Raw genomic sequence first — 17,265 nt, forward strand, 5'->3', positions numbered from 1 at the left:
GAAAATGTGGTGCAAATACACCATGGAATACTATGCAGCCATAAGAAGAACAAGATCATGTCCTTTGCAGGAACATGGATGGAGCTGGAGGCCATTATTCTAAGCTAACTAACACGGAACAGAAAACCAAATATCACATGTTCTCACTTGTAAGTGGGAGCTAAATGATGAGAACACATGGATACATAGAGGGGAATAATGCACATTGGGGCCTATCAGAGAGTGGAGGGTAGGAGGAGGGAGAGGATCAGGAAACATAATGAATGGGCACTAGGCTTAATATACCTGGGTGATGAAATAATCTGTACGACAAACCCCCATGATACCAGTTTACCTATGTGGCAAACCTGCATTTGTACCCAGGAACTTAAACATTTAAAAAAGAGGCAATTAGGATACAGACATGTAGAGAGGGAAGTCCACAAGCCAAGGAGAGAGGCTGCAGGAGAATCCAAACCTGACACTTTGATCCTGGACTTCCAGGCTCCGGGTCTACGCAGCAATAACCTATTGCTGTTTATGCCCCCAGTGTGTGTAGCTTTCTTATAGGAACCCCAGCAAACGCATACATCATCCAGACTAGGTAGGCCATTTTTCTAAAATATTACTAAACTATGTCAAATATTTAAACACTGTTTTGTAAAATACAAGCTGAAGTGTTTGAACAACGTTTCCTCATTTGCACATTCATGCGCCCGTGAATTGCTGGTTGACATATTCATAGGTTTCAGCATATGGCATCCGGTGCATTTCATATATGTTTGGTTTCATCACACTGAATTCTGTTGTCACTTATGTTAAGTCCCCAAAAGACCTTTTCATGAAATGTTAAGGAGAGATCATGAAATAATGAAATCAGATAAATAACCAATTGAATCTGGTGAATCCAACCAAAATTAAAAGTCGTCATATTAGGGTTGCATTTGTACTATTTTGAGTGATAGCAACATATTATGGAATGAGACACAAGATGCATTCCTAATTATATGTGTCTGTGCACATGTGTGTGTGTGTGCGCGCACGCGTGTGTGTGTGTTGATGTATAAACTCTGGACCAAAAAAAGTTTTCTTAAATAACTGTTTGAAGGCAAATAGTTCTTCAGTTAAATTGTTCTTCAAATAGTTAAGAAACTATTTAATAAATAGTTCTTCTTTAAATAGTTCTTCAAATAGTTAAGAAACTATTTAAAATTTCTTAAAGAACTATTGGAAAGTGGATAAGAACAGGCAGAAACGGGAAGAGTGTCCATCTGTAAGGGATGAGGATTTGCCTGGCTTTCCACTGGGGCTGATGTAGAAAGTAGAGCCTCTCTCACTGCCTTGAGGGCTCAGCAGAAGAGAAGGGATTCCTAAAAGGCTGGAAAATGAGGAGGGAAAGGAGCAGGTCAAAAGGAGCAAGTGAGCGCTTCCGGGGATGTTGTCTGCAGGCACTCAGAATGGTCCGGCGTTTGACATACTGTCGTAGGCTTTCCTAAAATACAGCCTTTAACAAAACTAGGCTGCCCTGAACCCCTGGTAATGGAATTGTTTACTTTCATACCAAGAAGGTTGGGAAAGCACCAAAATCTGCATGTGGCATGTGCCCAGGCGGACTTCAAGGGGTTCGCGCTGTAAGACCTAAAGTTCTTATGAGGTGGTCCAAAACGAAGAAACATGTCAGCAGGGCCTATGGTGGCTCCATGGGTGCTAGGTGTGTTCGTGACAGGACCAAGTGTGCTTTCCTTATCGAGGAGCAGAACATTCTTGTGAAAGTGTTGAAGGCACAAGCACAGAGTCAGAAAGCTAAATAAAAAATGCAACTTTTTTGAGTAATAAAAATGAAAAGGCTTAAAAAAAGAAAGGAGCAAGGGGGGAGCTCTAAAACCTGTGTATAAATTCCCCCAGATCTTCAACTGACCTCTCAGCTGTGCCCGAGTGGGAGAGAGTCCAGGGAAACTTTCAGAAGGAGCCAGCTGGAGTGCTGAGGAGACAAGGGAGGAACCAGAAAATACGATGTAGTAAATCTCAAAAGGTTGACATTTTGGGGAGCATGTTCTCTGACTACAGTGAAATTAAACTAGAAATCGACATCGTGAAAATCTCCAAAAAGCTACAGTGGGCATTACTGGGCAATTGATGAGCTTTGATGATGGGCTGAGGATTCCGGTAATAATATTGTATCAGTGTTAAGTCTCCGGATTTTGATAATTACACTGTGGTCATGTCCAAGATGGTCTCTGTTTTTGGGAAATACACACTGGAGCATTTAGAGGTAAAATGGCACAGTCTGTTGGGGGGAGGGAGAGGGAGAGAGAAGGGAGGAGGAGGAAGAGAGAGGAGTGAAAAAGCAAATGGCATAAAATGTTAAACAATTGTTGAACCTGGGTAAACAGTATATGGGAGCTCTTTGTACTATATTTGCAACTTCTGTGAAATTTTAAAATTATATCAAAATTTATCCTTAAAAAAAAAACAAAAAAAAAAAACCAAAGAATACCTAACTGGCATCCTATTTTGCTTCTATTTACTTCTGGAATTGTCTGTATGGGAGATTAGAGGTAAGACCTTCCAAAGTGCCCCACCCTCACACCCAGCTGGGAAGGGCTGTGAGTGGTACCGTGGGGATGGTGGCCAAACGGCAGACAGGGGCTTTGCCACCTAGCGCAGAGGGCAGACCAGGTCCTCACAGCGCCAGCCCGCTCCTGAGCACCATCTCACCATTATTTGGTTTCTAAGTGGACAGCAGCAAGGTCCTTGTGCTAAACTGCAGAACACATCACAGAGCCCAGAGGCAAGGATTAGTGTCCGCCAGACAAACGACCAGCTGCGATTATCATCTTGTTCAACGTTTAGAAACATCGAGATAGGAAAGGTGAGAGAGTAACTGTCTCTGAATAATGAGTTTTTCTGTGGTGGCAGTGGCGGGGGGCATTCAGCGGAGGCTGAAGAGGGGAGAGAAAGTTGCCACCCATGAAGAACCCTTTAGAGAACAATGTTGACTTCACGATCTGCCCGTCTTAGCATTTCCTGCACATCCTCCATGCACCACACTCCTCAGACAGGTTCTCTTCTGTCTTTGAAGCAGGCATTAGCTCTGCACACGCTGGTGGTCCTGAAGCGCCTCTCTGCCACCTTCCTGTGTTTGGGAGAATCCCTCCTCCTGTGTCTCAGCGGGAGGCAGGGACTGACTCCCACAGCAGAAGACAAAACGCCAGGGACTTGCTTCCTCAGCCTTCCTTGCAGCGTAAGGTGGGATGTGAGGCAGCCAATCAGATGCGTTTGCCCAGAGTCCCAGGAATCCCCAAGGCCCTCTCTCGGGCAGCTAGCACAGCTGCAGGCCATGGAGACCCTGGGTGAGCAGTGCAGGTGCAGCACCCAGCAACTAGGACCCTCAGTGGCTGCAGAAGCAGTGTCCCTGAGGAGCGGTCACGGGCATGGTTCCCACACACCTAGCTGCTCTGCGACTTGCCAGACATCATGTGTACAATCCAGTGACATTAAATACTTTCTCAGTGTTGTGCAATCATGACCACTATCTAGTTCAGGGCTTCATCACCCAAATGGAAACCCCGTATCCACGAAGCAGCCACTTTCATTCCTCCCTTCCCCACTCGGTCCCTTGCAACCACTAGTGCATTCTGTCTCCATGGATTTGCTTTTTCTGGATGTTTGATATGAATGGAATTATGTGGTCTGACTTCTTTCCTTGAGTGTTTTCAAGCCCCATGCATGTTGCAGCATGTGTCAGAGCTTCAGCCCTGTCTGCAGTCAAACAATATCCCATTGCATGGATATATTACGTTTTGTTTACCCATTCATTTGTTGATGGACAGTGGGTTGTGTCCAGCTTTTGGTGATTGTGAACAGAGCTGCTATGAATATTCATGTACTAGTTTTTGTTTGGAGACCTATTTTCCATTCTTTCGGGTATAGACCTAGGAATGGAATTGCTGGGTCATGTAGTGATTCTATGTTTCACTTGCGGAGGAACTGCCAAGCTATTTTCCCCAGTATCCTTTTAGTACATTATTTTCTCCTTAATACAATCAGAGTTTCTTTCTGTTGTTTGCAAGTAGGAACCCTGACTGATACCTGATTCCCACCTTACTGATGGGAAACCTGAGGCTCAGGGAAAGACTGAGTGGTTTGTCCAAGGCTCCTGACTGGATCCAGGCTTCCAATCCCTTAACAGTTTGCTGCTGAGACTCTAGGACAGTGAGATTCCCTTTGCATCTTACCTCCTGCATAAATAATATGGTGCGGTGGTTCCCAACGGGGGTCCCTGGAGGCCAAGGGTGCCATGAATTATTGACCAGGGTCTGGGAGCTATTTTGAATATTTCACTAAGTGTAATGGAAAACCTCCACTTTCGCACGATGAAGCTGTTCAGGCTACCTAAAATGTCAAGTTTCTTTGCTTTTGGCAGAAATTAAATCAACCCATGGTGGTAATAAGAGTTACTGCCTGCTGATCAGAGACTCTGGCTCTCTAGCTGGCAGTTATGTATATATTTGATTAATTTTAAAAATGAGAAAATGAATAAATTATTACTTAATAAATGAAGTTGTTTGGTGAATGAAAATCTTTTAAAACATGGGGTCCACGGGGAGAGAAATCAGACATGAGTGTCTTGGTGACAAGAAAGTCATCAAAGCATTGAGAACACGTACTTGGCTGTCTCCTGGGGCTCTGGGTCTGAGAGTCTTGATTCTGCCAATGACAGCTCAGACCTTGTGCAAGTGACCGTGGGTGTCCCCTTCTCTGCCACAGAGGGGCTCACTTACTGCTGCTAAGCTTCCTTCCAGCTGTTGTGTCCTGTGATTCTAACCCACCTATGAAGGGAGGCAGCGATGAAGAGGGGAGATAATTCGTTTTTTCTAGGTGGCTGTGGGGCAGATTCCCAGGGAAGCCAGAAGCTGAGCTGCCCGCAGGACACAGCAGTGACCAGAGATGGGAGGTCCTGCACACACCCTAGTCTCTCTCTCCAGACCCCTTCTCCTGCTGTATCCTCTGGCTTGCAGATGGTCACTTTCCTTCACCCCTCACCTCTTCCCTCACCCACGTCCCACCAGGCCATTGCCAGGCCCTTTCTGTCTCTGGAGGTCTGTCCTCTGGATCAACACCTCTCTGTCCCCAGGCTGTCTCCCACAGGGTCCCCAGCCGGGCTCTGAACCTCAGGCTGGGCCTCTGAGCATTCACCACCTGCTTCCCTGTCCAGCATCACAGAACCCCGATATCTCTGTTTTGTCTTTGCTAACAGTGGTGTGGTCACATCACAACTTACTTGGTATAAGGTAAGCAAGTAAGGTAAGTCATGAAGCAGCCATGACACCTGCCCTCCCAGCACACCTCTCACCATCCTTCCTAAAGCCTGCACCAGCCACAGGGAGCCACATGCAGCCTCCCGGATGGCCAGGCTGCTCCCGGCCTCCAAGCCTTTGGGTCATCCCTAATTGCTTTCTTGACATTTAGCTTGAAAGAGTGACAAAGTGACATTTTAACTCCTGGCAATACATACTGGTCCTGATGACAAATACAGTCAGCCCCAGTGGGCTTCTGTGTGATTTTGAACCCGCCCCTCCACCTCTCTGGGTGCTGAATACACTCATCACCTGAAAGAACATTTACCGCCTACTTAACCATGAGCTATGGACATAAATAAATTAACGTTTGTAAAGAGCCTAAGAACGTTCAAAGGAACGGTACCCAGCAGTGAGTAAACAGCTCCGTGAAGTACCAGCTCTGGAGGGCAGTCTTGCATGTCGTGAATACCAATGTCTTGACTGATGAACCCACAAACAGGCATTCATCAGTCAAAGACAATGGTCTGTGAACTCTTGCAGTTCACGCCCTGCATGGGCATCAGACCTGAGATTTACTGCTTAATGGGTGTATTTAATATCTACCCAGAGATAGTGTCAGATCCCACAGCGGGAGGGCTCAGTCTCGAAGAGTGCCCCTCAGCCCTCAGACACCAGTCGCGGGGCCAGGCCTCCAGCGCTTCTGACACATTGGCTTCAAGTTGGGGTTCCTACAACTCCCGCTTTGTGTTTGATTAACTTGCTGGAGCGACTCATAGAAGTCAGGGAAACACGTTTACCAGTTTATTTTAAAGAATGTCACAAAGGATACAGATAAAGAGATGCACAGGATGAGGTACGGGGGAAGGTGCCTGGAGCTGCGGTGCCCTCCCTGGGCGTGCCACCCTCTGGGAGCCTCCATGGGTTCAGGTATCCGGAAGCTCCCGGACCCTGCCCTCGTGGATTTTTATGGAGGCTCCGATGCACGCGCATGCCTGACAACCACACGGAAATGTGACTGGACAGAAAGTGTGCGACTTAAACCCAGAAAGGCCGACCTGCTCAGACTTTTCTTGGCCTCTCTAAGCGGCATTCCCTCCTCCAGGGTATGGGACAGGACCTTCTGTGGAATGAGAGTTTTTTGATCCAAAAACAGATTAGCATCCCGCCATGGGCAAGTGAGAGAAAAACAGGAGAAGTTCAGAGAGAAAGATTCTGTTTCCTGAGTCCTAAAGCACCCCGGCATTCTAACAAGGAATGTGGGCATTGGGAGCCAGGAACCTGGACCAAAACCAATACGCATATCCTAATACCACAGGCCTTCTGAGATGTGACAGTTTTCCAGACACTTCCCAGACCTCACAACCCCTTCCGTCTTCCTTTCACTGTCGACTTCTCGGGCCCAATGCTAGCAGCTTTTGCACACACTGTGCCATTTAACTCTTACATCAGCCCAGTGTCCCAGCCTGCAGGTATGGCTCAGGGAGCTTAGTGGGTGCTCAAGGACACTGTATTTGAACTTGAACTGCCCGACTCCAAAGTCCCAACTCTTCACTACTTTGCTAGTCTTCCTGTTTTCATCTTGAAATGTGCTTGAGGCAACCCTATTAAACAGTGTTTCTCAGGTCTGTTGCCCACATACAGCACGAACTACCAGAGCTCATAGGCCCTCTTCTGGCCTGGAGTGAGTCCCCAGCAAATCCCAGTTAGAGCCTGCTGGGGATGCAGGCACGGAAAAGGCCAGGCAGCAGGGTGCTCTGTCCCAGGCTGGAACAGCACAGCCAAACCACGTCAGAGCCAGTCAGCCCCGAGGTGTGAGGCAGGGAGGCTGGGCTTATTTAACTTTCTCTCTCCCAGGGTTCTGTGGTGCCTGTCTGTAGGGGACAGAGAAGTTCTGTGAGCTTGTTGTCCCTGTGCTATTAAAAGGCCCTGCAGACGGTGCTACCTGGGCGTGGGGGTGATTAAGGCACAGTGACAGCAGGTTGGCCTGCTGCCCTGGCCAGGGAGCAGTGCTTTGCCAGGCATTGTTTCCCTCATCAAACGGGGGAAACAGGTGGCTGGGCCCAAAGTGCTTCCCTCCGACGGGGGTGCGGCTTCACTCCCATCTTCTAGGTCTGAATTAATCCCAGAGCAGCCTTCTCCAGGTGGACTGGGCAGGAGACAGGTGCACAGGGGAGGGAGCCGGGGAGGAAAGGAGTGAGATGAAGGATGGGAGGAAGGAAGGGAGAGAGGGAAGGAGAAAGTTCCCTTGCACTGCCCAATGCCAGTGCTTTGCAGGGTGGGGAAATGAGAGGGGAAGGCATTGAAGATGTTACTTGTATCCAGGTTTCCCTTGGGATCATCAGGATTTCCTTTGCCTGGGTCCCCATGACCTGTGACTGGCTAAAGGGGCACCATGAAATCCCCTCACACGTAGCTGCCTCATCAGAGCAGGGAATGTGGACCTGCTGGGCACAGCAGCCAATGGTGGCCACTTCCTTGCTCCTCCTCCTCCCCACTGAGTAGCAAATTCTTAGGGAATCCAGAAGACATTCTTACCTGCGAGGGTCGAGTACCTGGGAGCATTTGAGATCTGCTCTTCCTCTCGTCCCAGCTGTCACTGCCCTTCTGTCTCTTGTGCCCTCCAGTGCCGAGGTCATGGGCTGGCAGAGCATGTCGTCTGGACCCTCTGCGCATGGACAGGCCCTCCTCAGCTGACTTGGCCTGAACTGGGAGCCGGCAGGCTGGGCCACCCCTCTGAGTCTCGGCCATGGATTATGGGCCAGCTCACAGGCTCTCAGCTCAGCTGCCCGACGGTCTGCTGCTCCAGCGGCCGCCAGAACACGTGGGGGCATCCGGGTCACATGAAGGCTGAGCATCTCCTGGGGACACTAAACGTGAAGGCCCCCTTCAGCCTAAAGACACCGTGAGCCCCCAGTTTACTAGCTGTGGTCACTGTCACAGGCAGGCACGGGGGGAGTCATCTGGAGAGGGGCACGTCCGCCTGTCTTGGGCACTGTATTAGATTCCTACAGCTGCCATAACAAAGCACCTCGAGCTACGTGGCTTAAAACCATAGCAACGTCTGGTCTCACAGTTCTGGAGGCCCAAAGTCTGAAATCAAGCTGTCAGCAGGACCACGTTTCCCTCTGAAACCTGTAGGAGAGGAGCCTTCCTTGTTTCTTCCAGCTTCTGAGAGTTTGCTGGCAATATTTACGTTCCTTGGCTTGTAGATGCTCCACTCTGATCTCTGCCTCCATTGTCACATGGCGTTCTCCACGTGTCTCTGTCTTCATGTGATCGTCTTCTAATGAGGACACTAGTCGCATTGGATCAGGGCCCAGCCTACTCCAGTATGACCTCACCTTCGCTAATGACATCTGCAAAGACCCTACCTCCAAACAGAGTCACACTCTGAGGTGCTAAGGGTCAGGACTTCAACCTTTGTCTTTTGGAAGACACACAATTCAACCCATATCCGGGGCTCTCAAGGAACTGAGGGGGAAATTTCCTTCCTCCTTCCTTGTGTAGTCTACTGGTTAAGCCTCAATGGTGAGCAGCTCAGCCTTGCATGCTCTGAAGAGAACACAGTGCTCCAGCTCCCCTGAGCACATGGGTTGCCTGGGGCCTTGTTAAAGGCAGATTCAGACTCAGCTGGTCTGGGGAGGGGCCCAAGACTCTGCATTTCTAATAAGTGCCCAAGTGATGCTCAGGCTGCTGGTCAGCGAACCACACTTAAATAGCAAGGAGCTAGTCCATGAAACCTTCCCAAGGAGTCAGGCCCCTCCTGCCCCAGAGGAGAGGTGGAGGACTACAAGGTTCAAGTGCTAGAAAGAAGGAAGCAAGCAGAACGCTCCAGTTCAACAGGCAACAGAAAACGGTATCCCTATTACAAGTGCATAGTCAAATCTGCTCCAAGGCCCCCGGCTGGGAGCTGTCATCTGAATGATCTATAGCCTAATCCCTAGCAAAGAGACAGGCTGAGTTGCCAGGGGAACCTCAGGGAGGGCCCACCACTTCCGCCTGCTTCCACCTTTGTCCCAATTCAATCAACTCCCACACTTTTATTTCTCTTGGGAAATACTTTAGAAATGGGATTTTTCTGGGTCATATGGTAAATGTATGCTTAACTTTTTAAAATAACTTTTTATTAGGGTATAATTCACCTACCATAAAATTCTCCCTTTTCTAAAATGTGTGATTCAGTGGCATTTAGTAGATTCACAGAATTGGGCAACCATCGCCATGGTCTAATTCTGGGATACTTATGGATTAAAGACTTAAATGTTTGACCTAAAACCATAAAAACCCTAGAAGAAAACCTAGGCAATACCATTCAGGACATAGGCATGGGCAAAGACTTCATGACTAAAACACCAAAAGCAATGGCAACAAAAGCCAAAACAGACAAATGGGATCTACTTAAACTAAGGAGCTTCTGCACAGCAAAAGAAATTACCATCAGAGTGAACAGGCAACCTACAGAATGGGAGAACATTTTTGCAATCTACCTGTCTGACAAAGGGCTAATATCCAGAACCTACAAAGAACTTAAACAAATTTACAAGAAAAAAATCAAACAATCCCATCAAAAAGTGGGCAAAGGATATGAACAGACACTTCTCAAAAGGAGACATTTATGCAGCCAACAGACACATGAAAAAATGCTCATCATCACTGGCCATCAGAGAGATGCAAATCAAAACCACAATGAGATACCATCTCACACCAGTTAGAATGGCGATCATTAAAAAGTCAGGAAACAACAGGTGCTGGAGAGGATGTGGAGAAATAGAAATGCTTTTACACTGTTGGTGGGACTGTAAACTAGTTCAACAATTGTGGTAGACAGTATGGCAATTCCTCAAGGATCTAGAAATAGAAATACCATTTGACCCAGCCATCCCATTACTGGGTGTATACCCAAAGGATTATAAATCATGCTGCCATAAAGACACATGCACACATAACGTTATTTCGGCACTATTCACAATAGCAAAGACTTGGAACCAAGTGAAATGTCCATCATTGATAGATTGGATTAAGAAAATTTGGCACATATACACCATGGAATACTATGCAGCCATAAAAAAGGATGAGTTCATGTCCTTTGTAGGGACATGGTTGAAGCTGGAAACCATCATTCTGAGCAAACTATCTCAAGAACAGAAAACCAAACACTGCATGTTCTCACTCATAGGTGGGAACTGAACAATGAGATCACTTGGACACAAGAAGGGGAACATCACACACTGGGGCCTGTCATGGGGTGGGGGGATGGGGGAGGGATAGCATTAGGAGAAATACCTAATGTAAATGACGAGTTAATGGGTGCAGCAAACCAACACGGTACATGTATATATATGTAACAAACCTGCACGTTGTGCACATGTACCCTAGAACATAAAGCACAATAAAAAAGAAAAATGCTAATTCACTTGTAACATTGTACTGTTAGAAACTAAGAGCTCCCCTGCCTTAGCTCATTTTAACCTCACTACAATCCCATGAGTATGATTAGTACCTTCATTTTCCAAGTGGAGAAACCAAGTCCCAGAGCTCTGGGAACTGCTCAAGTTCTCCCAGCTGGTCAGTGGCAGAGCCACAGTTCATGCCTGATGCCCGAGGCATCTAACCCTCAGCAGGGCTTTTGGTTCCTCCCAGCTGGCAGGTTAGATGTGTTACCCAGGGGGTGAGGGGTGTGTGGGGTGGAGTCAGGCCCTGGTTCAAGGGCGGGTGCTGGTCTCACACCATCTGAGTGGAACAAGGCAGACGGCGGGGCTGGTGGCCTGAGAGCAGTGGGTAGAGGCTCACGGAGTCTGAGTCCCATGGGTGGGAGAGGGGTTTTCTACCAGGAAGCCGTGGGCAGTTGGCCTGGCTTTGCTGTGTGGTCACTGGGTGGGAGATGGACTGAGGAAGTACTCATGCCCAGCCCGCTGCTCTAGCTCAAGGGACTTTGAGAAGAAGTAGCGTGGATAAACCAGAGGCTCCACCCTCAGCACTGTGGTCTCACCCTTTCCCTTGCCTCTCTGTGCTGTTGAGTCTACCCTATCTGTTCCCAGGATGCTGCCCAGCTGGGCAATGTCAGCGGCCCCTGATGCTCCGAGGAAACCACCAACAGCTGGGGCCACATGGCCTCATTGTTTCTCTCCCTTTGTCCTTTGCAGGCTTGGCTTGCACCCTAGACACCTCCAGCTCCACCCTGCAGCTTCATCCATGAGCTGTCACTCTCCTGGAGAGAGCTCCATGCCCCAGGTGTTCCATCAACTCAAGGCTGACCTTATCCCCAGAGCCCTTTCAGACCCACTTCTCTGCCCATCTCTTCTGGAAAATCTGCTCCCTCAGCTCTGAGCTGCCATCTCCACTTAGGAGCTGCGCTGCTCATTTGGTTGTGAGATGTAGCGAGTCATTTTCTTCTTCTATTGTGGCATAATTTGCATACAGCGAAAGGCATAGATCTTAAAGTCTAGAGTTTGATGAGTTTGGACAAATGCATTCATCTGTGTAACCACAATCCTATGAAGACAAGAACATTTCTGGTCAGATGTGGTAGCTCATGCCTGTAATCCTAACACTTTGGGAGGTTGAGGGAGAACTGATGGAAGCCAGCAGTTTGAGACCAGCCTGGGCAACACAGTAAGTTCCTATTTCTAAAAGAGAGAGAGCAAGAATTGCTATTTGGGAATCTGGGCAGCCTAGCCAAAAAAAAAAAAGAGAGAGAGAGAGAGAACATTTCCCATCACCTGAAAATTTCCCTCGTTCCCCTTTACAGTAAATCCCTTTCCAGCCCCAAGTGACCTCTGATCTGTTTTTTGTCACTGGAGATTACTTTTCTCTCTTCTGTAACTTCATAAATGCATTTCCCCACTGACAAATAATGTTGACCATCTTTTCATCTTACTGGTCATCTATAATCTTTTTGTGAAGTATTTTTTCAAGTCTGCCCATTTTTTCAAAATGGTTTTTAAAAACATTATTATCAAGTTGTAGGAATTATTTGTATATTCTGGATATAAGTCAAATATATGTGTTACAAATATTTTTTCCCAATCTGTGGTTTGCCTATTCATTTTCTCAATAACATATTTCAAAAAGCAGAAGTTTTAAATATGGAAAAAGTTCAGTTTATCATCTTTTTCTTTATTAACGTTTTCTGTGTCCTTTCTAAAATATCTTTGCCTATCCAAGGTCAAAAAGATGGTCCCACATGTCTTTTTCTTTAAGCTATGTAGTAAGTTTTTGGCTTTTATACTTAGGTCTGTGCGCCGACTTGAATTAATTTTGTGTGAAGTAGGGTGTCGAGATTTTTTTCTTTCCTTATATGAATAACCCATTGCTCCAGCATCATTTGTTGAAAAGGCCTTCCTTTCTCTATAGGACTGCTTTGGCATCCTAGTTATTTCTCATTAATAATAAAGTATAGATGGCATCAAATGATTCACTCTTGCTACATTAGCAGCTGTTTAAAAATAGATGTCAAAGTTTCCTTTATACTAATGTCAAGCTCATACGTGTGCATTGTGAGGTCCTTTCTTGATTGGGAGAGCAGGGGCGAGTTGTACTCTCCACACAGCCATAGGTGCACCTGTGTCCTGCACGCGAGCTTCTAACAGCTAAGGGTGCAGCAGGAAGCACAGGCCGGGAAGTGTAGCTCTAGACAGTGTAATGCAATGATTTCCTTTTCAGATGGAACCTGTGTTTAACCAGTCTCAAGAGCCCACCTTGATTTTTCTTGTTGAACTCAACATTCTCTCCGTTGTTTTGCAGGTGAGAGCATGCTACGTCCTTCCTAAGGCTTACAACCAGAATAGACAGACACGCTTCCCTTGGGGGAGGGAAGGCTGTGGAGGGCAATGCACTGCTCATATTCATAACGTTCCCATCTGTCTTCCATGCCTGGCAGACACACAGCATGGAGGGAAGGCTGTGGGCTTTAGTCTCAAGGAGAAAGGGCCTTAAATTCTATCTCCAAAACCCACTGAGGACTCAGGCCTGGTCCTCGGGCCTCATGTTCTCAACTCCCAAGTAGACATATGGTGGCTACCTTTTGAGGAGTTTTTGTGAGGTTTAAATGAGATGCATCAAGTTTTACACACACGATTTCCCTACTCCTTGCTGAGCCAATCACACTAGGGCCAGAGATTATAACCTCCATTTTAGGGCTGAGGAAATGCAGGCTCAGGGATGTTAATGACTCATCTGTGGCAGAGCTGGATTTAGACCCCGGGTGTGGCCTTGGGCTTGGTCCGGGCTCCGAGGCGCATTGCTGCTCTGCTCTCCTCCTGAGCACAGCCCCTGAGCTGTTGTTTCTTATATATGAAAAAAATAGAACTTCCAGTGTTGAGGGGCTTCCTTTTCCATTTCTTGGCTGCCTGACCACCAGACACCGCTGGGAGTATCTAGCCCCGGTTGAGCTTTGCTGACTTGTTCAGGACCTGGGCACAACCAGGAGCAGAGCAACCTGGGGAGGGGAAGAAGACACAAATGGCTGTTGAGCCTGCAAGGCCCTCTCTCCACCCAAGGCTCCAGTTGGTCACAGAATTCATTCCCACGACAAACCCTATTGCTAGTGCCTGCTGGCCCCAGTCTTGCTGGCATCTTTAGAGGCCTATCACAGGGACAGGTAACACATGTGCTAGAAGGATCCTTGGTCCCCAGCTCCAGGATGTGGGCTCCTAGACCATCCTTACAAGGAGAGAAACTCTCTACGTAAGGTTGTCCTCTTACGTCACTGTATCTTGAAGCACCAGACAACAGGGCTGCAGGGAAACTTCTCCAAAAGACCATGCAGTTGCAAGAGTCAAGCCTGAGGGCCCTTTAGGAAGGACTCTCCAGCATATCCCAAGGCACTGCAGCCCCAGCCCGACCTGTCCTGACCCCCGTGGTGGCCTTCCACCTAAAGACACCCTCAGCATCTCTGCTTCAATGTGGTGTTTGGAAAAACACTCTGGAAACCCCAGTTTGAGGCCCAGCTCTACAATACTTCACTGTCACTGTGCCCTTGGGTAAGTCACTTTGTCCCTTTGTACTTCAGTGTCCTCGCGTATAGATGGGGGGAACACGTGGATGCCCTGTGGGATCTGTTCCAGTTTGGACGGTTCACGCATCCATCGTTTGCTCCCTGAATAATGATCAGAGCAGTGTCCCTTCTTGATGGCTTATCAGGTGCCAGGTTCTGTGGCAGGAGCCGTGTGCAACGTCTCACACAACCCTCGCCACAGCCTCTGCAGCAGGCGCTATTATCATCCTCATTTGACAAAGGAGGAAACTGAGCGTCCTGGAGGGTCACAGCCATAGCGCTGATATTGGTCACCATGCTGTCCTTCCTGTGGGAATCATGTGTTTCTTGAACTGCAAAGTGATTTCATCTAATGGATTAATTTCCCTTTCTTTTTCCTCGTTCATTATTTATTCTCCTGTGGGAGTCACATGAAAAAGTCAAGAGCTGTATGTCCCTTTGGCTCTTTGGTGGTAGGGAAGGCTCACTTTTGGCACAAGTGCTGGTCAGAGTGGACCCTGAGGGGGTTCTGCACAAGCCCTCGTAGAAACAGAATGAAGGTCTAGGGAGCAAGAGAGAGGCACAGACCCTACAGTCAACACACTACTGTTTACACAGATTTTTTTTTTTTTGAGACAGGGTCTTGCTTTGTTGCTCAGGCTGGAGTGCAGTGGCATGATTATGGCTCACTGCAGCCTCCACCTCCTGGGCTCAATCAATCCTCCCACATTGGCCTCCCAAGTAGCTGGGACTACAGGGGCATGCCACCATGTCCAGCTGGTTTTTAAAATTTTTTGTAAAGACGGGGTCTCACTGTGTTGCCCAGGCTGTAGACAGACATTCTTAATGTGGAGGCTGTGGACTTGAGGGTGAGGCCTGCCGTCTCCTGTGTATGTACCTTAAGTCACAGACGCGACAACAGAGGCCTGAAGAAGTCACGGCTTACGTCATGGTCAACTCCTGTGACTTCTTCAGTCCTTTGTTCCCTCACTTGTAAGATTTAAATAACAGTCAATTACACCTCATGGAGCGTTAAGGGGAGTGTTCAAGAAAGGCCTCTGTGAACGCTTTGGAATGTCAGCCCTACCCCAGGACCTTAGTATAGGGTTTGGCACAAATACAGCGTCACGTAACAATGTTTCAGTCAACAACAGATGGGCAGGGGACAGTGATAATACAGTATTTGTTGCCATAACTTTTCAGTTTAGAAACACAAATAACATTTGTTGCAAGTGCCTACAGTATTCAGCACAGTAACATGCTGTGTTACTCTGTTCTTGCATTGCTATAAAGAAATACATGCCATTGATGGAGAAAAGAGGCTTAACTGGCTCATAGTTCCGCAGGCTGTACAGGAAGCACAGAGGTTTCTGCTTCCGGGGAGGCCTCAGGGAGCCTTTACTCATGGCGGAAGGCAAAGCGGGAGCAGGCATCTCACATGGCAGGAGCAGGACCAAGAGGGTTGCAGGGAGGGAGAGACTATACATTTTTAAGCAACCTGATCTCATGAGAACTCACCATCATGAGAACAGCACCAAGCGTATGGTGCTAAACCATTCACGAGAAGCTGATCTCCAAGATCTAACCACCTCCCACCAGGCCCCTCCTCCAACACTGGGGCTCACATGTAATCATGAGATTTGGGTAGGGACACAGATCCAAACCATACCACATACTGTGCAGGTCTGGAGCCTCTCGCCCGCAGCCTCTAGCAATAGGCTATGCTGTGTAGCCTAGGGGTGTAGTATTCTACACTGTTTAGGTTTGTATGAGCACATTCCATGGTGTTTACACAATGACAAAATCACCTATGACGCATTTCTCAGAATGTTTCACTGTCCATAGGTGACGTGTGACTGTATTTGACAAATATTGCTCAGATTCTGGGCCACAGGGCAGCATCATGGTTTTGCATTTTATACACCTAGTTTGCTTTCTCTAAGAACATTAATAAATGCCTGATCAGTCATGGGGATGAAGGGATATCTTGAAGTGCAGGCTAAGGCCGAATCAGAAATGGCCTGCTGGCAAATGCCAGGGAAGAGGAAATCACTGTCACATTGTGCCTTCCCACTGAGACCCAGCCACTTGGGGAATTGTACCTGTAGGCCCTAAAACCCCAGACAGCAGTTTGGTTCCAGGATTGGCTGTGGGACTTGGGGTATGGCTTCCTCAATTCCCTTAAAAATCCAAGGGAAGAGTCCAAATTAATCACATGGTAAGGTGACACTAAAGCTGTTCCTTCCCTTAGGAAAGCAGCTGCCTACCCCCATGCCGCTAGCTGATAATGGCCACTCCTCATCAAATATTTATCCCGGTGCTTGCAGCCCTCCATCAGCCTCTAGCATCATGCCAGGGATGGAAGCTGATTATTAAAACTGGTCATGAATGAGGCAGGCAGACTACAAAGTGCCTGGGATGGAAAGGGGGGAACATCAAAGCCCCATATTCTTCCTTAAAGGTTGCCTTCTGGAAGTGGAGGCTGCCTGCTGGGAAAACTTGAAGGGAGTTTGAGGACCTGTGCCTCCAAGACTTGGGCAGCTCTCGCCCCTTTCCTTCCTCTCCAGTGGGGTGGAAGGCAGCTAAGCCCAAGTCCTGGGGCCAGAGGCCTGACTCCAAGCCATGGGTTTATGAAAAGCAAATAGATAACTTGCCCTGGCTCAAAGATGCAACTCCCTTCACATTCAAGGGGAGCGCTGGCATTTCAGTAGTGCCCTCTTTGAAGCCTGCCCTTTGCAAAACTGAAAAAGAAGAGAAGGGAGGAAGGAATGGAAGCTGATTCAAAAAGCTTCCTGTATTGTATCTGGAATTTCTGATGTCCCTCTGTGTGGCTTCACTCATTACATGGGTGGAAGAGCCTGTCAGGCAAGAAATCATGCCCAGTGCTTAATGGAACCCAGGGACAAATTAACCATACTAAGCACCAATGCCAGTGGGCAGAGCACTTCTAAAAGGAAGAGGAAAAGACCTTCCCCCTTTCCCCAGATAAAAGACAAATGCTATGTCAAC

General features: G+C 47.8%; 1 pseudogene; it reads left to right on the forward strand.

Annotated features, from left to right (window-relative positions):
• The first annotated feature begins 1,436 nt into the window (after positions 1-1,436).
• LOC115896791 lies at positions 1,437-1,790 on the forward strand (annotated as a pseudogene).
• Positions 1,791-17,265: the final 15,475 nt, after the last annotated feature.

The sequence above is a fragment of the Rhinopithecus roxellana genome, chromosome 4 (assembly GCF_007565055.1).
Source record: "Rhinopithecus roxellana isolate Shanxi Qingling chromosome 4, ASM756505v1, whole genome shotgun sequence".
NCBI classification, from domain to species: Eukaryota; Metazoa; Chordata; class Mammalia; order Primates; family Cercopithecidae; genus Rhinopithecus; species Rhinopithecus roxellana.